Genomic DNA, 9,665 nt, shown 5'->3' on the forward strand with positions numbered 1-9,665 from the left:
TACCAGATAATCCAGTGATTGATATTATGAGGAACCACCGCGTCCCTGATTGTTTGTTTGTTATTTAACGCTGCACTCAGCAATATTCCAAATATATGGCGGCGGTCTGTAAATAATCGAGACTGGACCAGACAATCCAGTGATCAATATCATGAGTATCGACATACGGAATATTATTATAGGATATTTATATAGCGCACATATCCACGCAACTAGTCCATGCTCAAGGCGCTGGTATTTTTGTTCCTTCGATCATTGGATGTCATTCTCAACGGCACATCGTGTTATCAATCTCAACTCCCTGGGGAGTATACAACTCTTGCAGCCACTAGGCGCACCGAGTTAGTGTGGCTTTCTCATCCTAACGAGATACCCATTCACAGCTGGGTGGACTGGGACACATAGGTGCTTGCACGTATTCATGTGGCCACCGTCTGGTCATATACCAACGTATTCGTGGGTTCTTTTAACTTTACACTAGGGGTTGTGACAACACTGAAAGGGTCTGCACACAAAGTTGACTCCAAGGTGGGCTCGATCCTGACACCTCAACCTCGCTAGATCACTAGCCTGGCGCCTTAGCCAGCTCGCTCACCGCGCCCCCAGGGATAGGGATACGATGACATGCATCAACCAGGTCAGCCGGCTTGAGGCAAGTATGGGTTGCTGAAGACCAATTCTATATACTGCTGTGTGTACCAGTAGGTGTGTGTATCTACTGCTGTGTGTTCCGGTAGATGTGTATATATACAGCTGTGTGTACAAATAGCTGTGTCTATGCACTGCTGTGTGTACCAGTGGGTGTGTGCATATACTGCTGTGTGTATATACTGCTGTGTTCCAGTAGATGTGTGTACATATTGTTGTGTGTTCCAGTAGATGTGTGTACATATTGTTGTGTGTTCCAGTAGATGTGTGTATATACTGCTGTGTGTATGTGTGTATGTATATGCTGTGTAGTGTGCGTGTTGTATATACTGCTGTGCGTATATACTACTGCGTGTATATAGTAGATGTGTGTACATATTGATGTGTGTACATAGATGTTGTATTGTGTGTTCCAGTAGATGTGTGTGTATATACTGCTGTGTGTACCAGTAGATGTGTGTATATACTGCTGTGTGTACCAGTAGATGTGTGTGTGTATACTGTGTGTGTTGTGCGTACCAGTAGATGTGTGTATATACTGCTGTGTGTATATACTGCTGTGTGTACCTGTAGTAGATGTGTATATACTGCTGTGTACCAGTAGGTGTGTGTGCATATACTGCTGTGTGTATATACTGTTGTACCAGTAGATGTGTGTATTGTTGTATGTGTTCCAGTAGATGTATGTACATATTGTTGTGTGTTCCAGTAGATGTGTGTATATACTGCTGTGTGTACCAGTAGATGTGTGTATATACGGCTGTGTACCAGTAGGTGTGTGTATATACTGCTGTGTGTACCAATAGCTGTATATATGTACTGCTGTGTGTACCAGTAGGTGTGTGTATATACTGCTGTGTGTTCCAGTAGATGTGTGTACATATTGTTGTGTGTTCCAGTAGATGTGTGTATATACTGCTGTGTGTACCAGTAGATGTGTGTATATACTGATGTGTACCTGTAGGTGTGTGTGTATACTGCTGTGTGTATATACTGTTGTGCGTACCAGTAGGTGCGTGTATATACTGCTGTGTGTTCCAGTAGATGTGTGTATATACTGCTGTGTGTACCAGTAGATGTGTGTATATACTGCTTTGTGTATATACTGCTGTGTGTACCTGTAGGTGTGTGTATACTGCTGTGTGTACCAGTAGGTGTGTGTATATACTGCTGTGTGTATATACTGTTGTGCGTACCAGTAGATGTGTGTACATACTGTTGTGTGTTCCAGTAGATGTGTGTACATATTGTTGTGTGTTCCAGTAGATGTGTGTATATACTGATGTGTACCTGTAGGTGTGTGTGTATACTGCTGTGTGTACCAGTAGGTGTGTGTATATACTGTTTTGTGTATATACTGCTGTGTGTACCTGTAGGTGTGTGTATACTGCTGTGTGTACCAGTGGGTGTGTGCATATACTGCTGTGTGTATATACTGCTGTGTTCCAGTAGATGTGTGTACATATTGTTGTGTGTTCCAGTAGATGTGTGTACATATTGTTGTGTGTTCCAGTAGATGTGTGTATATACTGCTGTGTGTACCAGTAGATGTGTGTATATACTGCTGTGTACCAGTAGGTGTGTGTATATACTGCTGTGTGTACCAATAGCTGTGTATATGTACTGCTGTGTGTACCAGTAGGTGTGTGTATATACTGCTGTGTGTATATACTGTTGTGCGTACCAGTAGGTGCGTGTATTTACTGCTGTGTGTATATACTGCTGTGTGTTCCAGTAGATGTGTGTACATATTGTTGTGTGTTCCAGTAGATGTGTGTATATACTGCTGTGTGTACCAGTAGATGTGTGTATATACTGCTGTGTACCAGTAGATGAATGTATAAACTGCTGTGTGTACCAGTAGATGTGTGTATATACTGCTGTGTACCTGTAGGTGTGTGTATACTGCTGTGTGTACCAGTAGGTGTGTGTATATACTGCTGTGTATATACTGCTGTGTGTACCTGTAGGTGTGTGTGTGTATACTGCTGTCTGTACCAGTAGGTGTGTATATACTGCTGTGTGTATCAGTTGGTGTGTGTACATACTGCTGTGTGTAAACGGTGATACAGAGCCTGCTACACAACGGCCTCCTCATCCCCTACGACTACTGTATGGAACACTTCTACAACACATCCGTGTTATTCACATTTAAACCACAGACTATCCAAACAAGTTGTCAAATCTCTCTTATGTAAACGACTTGTAAATGTTTTGTTTCGAAACAATGGACATATCTCTTTACTCGTGACACCACTGATGTTGAAAGAACTTAACAATGTACTCAGGCAACTGATCTTGCATGCTAAGTATTAGCATTAACAGATATCATACTTCATAAATCCGCCTTACACTGAACCCTGAAACTGTTCACAATACTTTCTCAAAAGAGTTAAAAATTGAACGCTTTTTGTATTTGATGATGCTAACTCTAAAGTTAGATATTTAATTTCAGCACATTGTGAAATCATCTGGTTTAATATACACAAAAACGTCATATGCCATAATAGTCAAATGACGGACCAGAAAAGTATTCTGAAAGCTTCATAAAATCTAAGGCAAGCACAAAGAACGGGAAACCAATCTGAACTTACAAACAGACACAAAAATAGCAATTAAAGATAAATATACGTTGAATTAGAGACCCCAATACCAGACTTACTTGCATCTTGGGGGGATATCAACCTATGATATCAACCTATGATATCGACCTTATCCAGTTGCATGAAAATGATATTACCGATGATGATGAACAGAGGAAAGCTGAGCATTATATGCTCTCCAGATAGCCACAGTGCTCTCCAGATAGCCGGAAGGTCTAAGCCATATCATATTAATGACAGATGAAGAAACTGAAAACTTAAGGTATTTACTTAACTATTTCCGTGTAATATAAAAACATATGTCATTACATGATGTAAATATGTTTCGGTATTTCAAAATGCCATTGTTTTTAAACAAACCCAAGTTTCAAATTGTATGGAGGAAACGGCTTTATTGCTATGTTACGTGGAGGTATGTAGTTTAATTTAAACTTTATGTTAGTTTGCATCCTACGACATCTAGAATTATGAAATGTCAGCGTCAGATAGCAATAAGTGTCCATTTTCTGCCGAAAGAGTAGTGTTAAAGGCAAACTAGTAATAACATATTTAAAAGTATCAGTGAAACTTGGTGATGACACCAGGTGTTTGTATAAAAGATAAGCATCTCCTGTTTACCCGGGTGTCCGCCACTCACACTATTTCCAATAAAAGGTGAGTGTTTGTTCTTGCAAACGGCCACACCGAGCAATAAACGTTCCCTACAACGGTGCCAATGATCGAGATTGAACCATGATGTTCTGCAAGCGACTTAACGCCAAACAACGACGGATATTGCTCCTGTGATCATTAACTGTGAAGCATTTGTTTCTGGGTTGCCATTAGGTTCCCTGTGAGATTTTAAGTGATCTTGAAATATATTTTTCAGAGACAGACTGTGGCAGTCTTTGTTTCGAAATGTAAACTAAGCAACAAATAATTTAAATATTTCAAATAGCCAGAGTGTGAGTGAGTTTAGTTTTACGCCGCACTCAACTATATTCCAGGACCTAGATTTTCGAAGTTCTCTTAGCGCTAAGAAAGTCGTAAGTCCCATACATTAACATTAACTTACGACTATCTTAGCACTAAGAGAGCTTCGAAAATCTAGGCCCTGTTATATGGCGGCGGTCTGTAAATAATTGGATCTGGACCAGACAATCCAGAGATCAACATCACGCAATTGGGATACGATGACATGTATCAACCAAGTCAGCGACCCTGACCACCCGATCCCGTTAGTTGCCTCTTACGACAAGCATGGGTTACTGAAGCTCAATTCCAACACAGATCTGCACGGGTTCAAATAGCCAGAGTATGATTTAGTTAGTAAGACTCTAATATCCTTCCTTGTCGTGAAAAGTGTCCTTTCATTTGTATGCTTGTGTTTGCTTGTTGTTTAACGCTGCACTCAGCAATATTCCAGCTATATGGCGCCGGTATGTAAAACTCGAGTCTGGATCAGACAATCAAGTGATCAACAGCGTGAGCATCGTTCTACGTAATTTGGAAACAATGACATGTGTCGACCAATTCAGCGAGCCTAACACACTTAAGCTTATACACGAGCAAACCGTTTTCACCATCCCGTTGTCCTTCCGCCCCATCTACATAGGCGGATCCAGAGGGGGGGTGCAGGGGTGCGCACATACCCTTTTGTGCTGAAAGTTTGTTAAATGACCATTGAAACTCGGGTGAAAATGAAGTGTGCACCCCTCCTTTTCTCAATAGTGTGCAACCCCCCCACCCCTTCTCAAAAAGCTGTCACACATTCCTTACTTTCGGTTCAATCTCTTTATAACGAGAATTTGTTTTCCTCCTTCAATTGACACAAATAGACTCTCGTTGTATCGGGATTGGCAGAACAGAAACTGTGAATGTGAAAGGACAGATATATGTTTCTTTAACTTGTCGCATTTGTTTCGATGTAACTTCAGGTCGTTGCATGTGACAGTGACGAGCAGAAAATTCTCTCCGGAACAGATAAAGTCAAAATATAATTATCTTTCTTATTTGGTCGTACTAAAAATCACGGGGTAATTTAAATGCATTGAGATATAGTTGATTTTAGATATCCTGGCTCAATTTCAGATTGATAGATAAATAAATCCCTTTGGGCGATTTTTTCTACATAAGCATTTGATTATGAACTACTTTCAGATAGTGATAATATCAGGTGCTCTTGAAAATGTCAGTATATTCTGTCACATTACTTAGGGCAATATATAATTAATTTCTGAGAAATACTGGTACTATTTTAAGTCATTCGACCTGGCAGAACTTCCACGCTTGGGTGTACAGTTATGGATGAGAAGAAGGTATCGATCGGAGGTATGCGAAGTGAAGCTTAAAAGAACACAACGTGATCAGTTATGTAGGCAAATGTCCGTCTTTGTCCGCACACCATGTAGGTCTTCTCATTGGTAGCGAAATAGTCGGTGTCACGCTCTAATTACAATGTCGAGCAAATGACTTCGTTAGAAACTGACACTGTTGTGCCAGCATCTACACCAAGGCAGAGATCAGTCATCGCGACTGCTCCACAGACGAGGAATGATCTTCTCATTCCTTCTGATCATTGCCTAAGATTCAGCGCTTTCATTATACTTCTCTTAGGCCGTTTCTACAGCATTACAAATACACACTAATATACACATGAAGATTAATAAAGCAACATCTGAACCCAAGCAATACTGTTACATAGGCCACCATACCCTAGCAGAATGGGGAGGGATAAATGTTATCAATATAAAGTACTGCCATCGTGCCACATTTTTGTAACCATCCACTTGCCAGTCATCCGATAATATGTATGACTTCATTGTTTTTAAGTTGTTAGCGTCCATTTGTAGAACAAAGCCATCGAAACGTTACCATGGCCTGCAAATAAGCCTCAATATGAAGCCCATCAAACATTGTTGGAACTCTCTTGGTGATGCTCCTGTTCAAAATCTGCAGGAACTGACCCAGGCACGGCATGAGGAGGGGCAAAGAATTACGATCTTGATAATTCGATACTTAATTGCCAGTATGAAGAGAGCGGCACACGTTAACCGTGCAAGGGGTGGCTGTATTAGGTACTGGTGAGGTCGCCAGTGTTGGTTCATACAATCATAACAATCATTATTTATATATTGTAAGTGATTTCTAACTTTGTACGAGGTATATATATCCAAATATGAATTAAGGAACTGCCTAGGTAATGCAAGTACACAGATTTGTCACATGTTTGCAATATTTAACAATCTTTGAACAATCAATAGTATACGAAAAATAAAGTAATGAACCTATCATTTTGTGGTCCTTTGGAAACCGTAGTTTGATTCAAGCAGAATGATTCAAAGCCAATACATAACTGGACCACATGTCCTATATGTGGAGGGAGTGTTGGATGATTTAGCAAGTTTTCACAGGATTGCCGTATCCATATTACCGGATTAAACTGTTAATGTGGCAAATGCCAACTTCGACAAAAAGGTAAACATATTTTTTAAGTCCAAGTAAAGTCCAAGTTTGTATTTTATGTCTCACATACGAGATAAGCAGGCAAATGTATATGTATTTAATTAGTAAGGCGGTCCGAGATATCGCCACATACGAGATAACGGTTTCTACTCTATTATTAATAAAACCGACAAAACCCTTTTCCCAACCATAAGTTTTTCAGGTACTCAGAGGCCAGTGTACGATTCCGACTATATTGCGGGCACCTGTTTATGAATCACTGTCAGATTATTTCTATATTTATCACATGTTCTAGCATGTTCTAACATCTGTTACACTATACTTGTGGATCAATTCCAATCAGACAACAATGATTAATTCACCATCAATACATTTGTTATGTAAATACTTTCACTGGTATATGATCAACTGTAACATGTCGCTCAAAACATGCACATGTCGCTGATGTAGCCAGAGACTGTGTACATACATTTACAGACATCGACTGACAATGGCTAAAAATACAAGGGCGTGTTTTGGACGTTCAGGGACGTTCTCGAGACGTGGGCGTTTGTAACGTTGCACCCAGTATTCTTATGTGCTTCACGAGGTTGACGTCAAATGGACACAAAACAAAAGCACGTTGGTGTTTACTTCCGGGATACTCCACTTCTCATTGGTTGGAACAAAGACTTGACACCTGAAACTTTCTTACTTTCTGACTGCGTCTGTTTCACCTTTCTTTGGAAGACCTTGCGCAATGCATTTTTAATGCTCTGTATACAATTTTCTGTACAATTCAATACTGGGCGTACATAAACTAGCAAGCCTGTTGGGAACTGTCCAACAGCTCATTGAGCAAGCAACAAATGCTCTAGGACGGTCGGGACATAAAGTCCATTTTAAGTAACTGCTCAAGATTAAGTCCACAAAATAAAACGGATATCTTAAGATAAAATATGACATGAGTGATCGACCCTAGTAAAAGCATGATAAAGGCATACTGAGTACTTTAATCACTCTTCCGAACAGGATTTGTAGTACGTTATTAAATAACTATCGTAATAACATTGTACAATACTACTGAAAGTTGAATAACTTTATGATTTACTTCTTTAATAATTCCCAATGATGTTCCCACTGTTTATGGAGGTTTTCAGAAACAATTGATCATCACGTTCAGTATAGTGCTGTAGCATTCACAAATATTCAATAGATGCATACTCAGTACGCTAGTGTAGAATGCAAGCATACTCAGTACGCTAGTGTACTCTCAGTACGCTAGTGTAGTGCTAATGCAAGCATAGTACTCAGTGTAACGCATACTCAGTACGCTAGTGTAGAATGCAAGCATACTCAGAACGCTAGTGTAGTATGCAAGCATACTCAGTACGCTAGTGTAGAATGCAAGCATACTCAGTACGCTAGTGTAGAATGCAAGCATACTCAGTACGCTAGTGTAGAATGCAAGCATACTCAGTACGCTAGTGTAAAATGCAAGCATACTGCAAGCATATTCAGTACGCTAGTGTAAGAATTCAGAGCATGTACTCAATACGCTAGTGTAGAATGCAAGCATACTTACGCTAGTGTAGAATGCAGTACGCCAGTACGTAGAATGCAAGCATACCCAGTACGCTAGTGAAGTATACACAGTGCATAGTAATATAGTACAGCACGCTACTATCGTAGACATAAGTAATCACTATATACCGCAGGATGTCTGGACTGTACGATAAATCAATTAACAATCTCTTATTGCATTTTTCTTCCGGGCAGGATTACTGGTTGTTAGTTCAGCATCTCAAATGAAGATAATCTGAGACATGTTTTACAGCTTAACAGTACATCAACTTTATATCATTAACATTATGAAAAGTCATTATATTTATTTTATCACAAAGGTTTAGAAATAAGGTCGTTATTTGTCCGTCGCTTTCAAAGAGATAACCACGTCTTGCTGTAGTCATTTATAACATTCGCTCAATGTAAAGAAAATGGCGTCATTAATAGAACTGTTTTGTACTTAAAGTGACGCTCAGAAACTGAGGCTGTAAAAGACGATCCATGTAAACAGAGGAATGTTGGAGCATTATGTTATGGAATTATCACATTATCACACAACATGGTTCACACGAAATTACAATGATATGAGTCAACGCCTTACTGTTGTAAATTACACCTGAGCACAACTTACGGAGTACTGATAACATTACCTCAGAGTAACTCAGGAATACACTTACCATTTAAGTGACGAAGTCCATTATGTCAACCATTCTTGATATGGCAGTGTTAGCATCTGTTCCAACATAGTCGTTACAACATCATGTTACACCTGTAACATGAAAGCTATGCCGCCGGATGAGACAGATTCAATTACACAGGTGGCGTTATACGTAGCGTTCTGGGCGCGTCTCAGATCACTTGTTATTTCTGACTATCGATCTGGGTAATCAGATGTGTTGAGACGTGGCTTACACTGTACCTACTGCCCGGCCCTTTGGGGCAGGTATCGTATCATGGTCACATAAATGGGAAAGATGTTATCGCCCTGTGCTGGTTATCGGTTGTTATCTACGTGTCTGCCACCATGACACGGACGCTGGTGTACCGTTAACCCACACTAATACAATTCAACGTTGTTGCTATGGGATGTTTTCCAGATCCCCCCTTCTACAGAATGGACTCGCCTATCAGCATTGCACCAACATAATGTGTATGATGCGACCTCCGACATTCCGGTACCCGTATGTCGACACCTGATCTTATCTACCTCGGGTGTTTTGTATACGCGGGTATTTTAACAAACGCCCAAGGAAATTTCAAAACATAGCCATAACTCACTACTGCTGATATCAGATGACCTCTTCTCGCGCCACAGTTTAAACCTTTAAAATCAAACATGGCCGCCCTGCGACAACATCTGTGGTTGGGTGGCCTAACCTTGTGGGAAATATGTTGGCTCGTCACATGGAAGAGTCACGCTCTATT

General features: G+C 40.2%; 1 protein-coding gene across 3 annotated transcripts in view; it reads right to left on the reverse strand.

Moving 5' to 3' along the window:
- The window catches only part of LOC124273842 (guanine nucleotide-binding protein G(s) subunit alpha-like), a 41,192-nt gene extending 31,900 nt beyond the window's left edge, over window positions 1-9,292 (reverse strand). For all 3 annotated transcript variants that reach the window (XR_006897754.1, XM_046709151.1, XM_046709152.1), the window contains exon 1: window positions 8,918-9,292. The gene's annotated coding sequence lies outside the window, so the exon portion shown is untranslated. The remainder of the gene's footprint in view (window positions 1-8,917) is intronic.
- Window positions 9,293-9,665: the final 373 nt, after the last annotated feature.

The sequence above is a fragment of the Haliotis rubra genome, unplaced genomic scaffold (assembly GCF_003918875.1).
Source record: "Haliotis rubra isolate DU_JTF1 unplaced genomic scaffold, ASM391887v1 Scf185, whole genome shotgun sequence".
NCBI lineage: Eukaryota > Metazoa > Mollusca > Gastropoda > Lepetellida > Haliotidae > Haliotis > Haliotis rubra.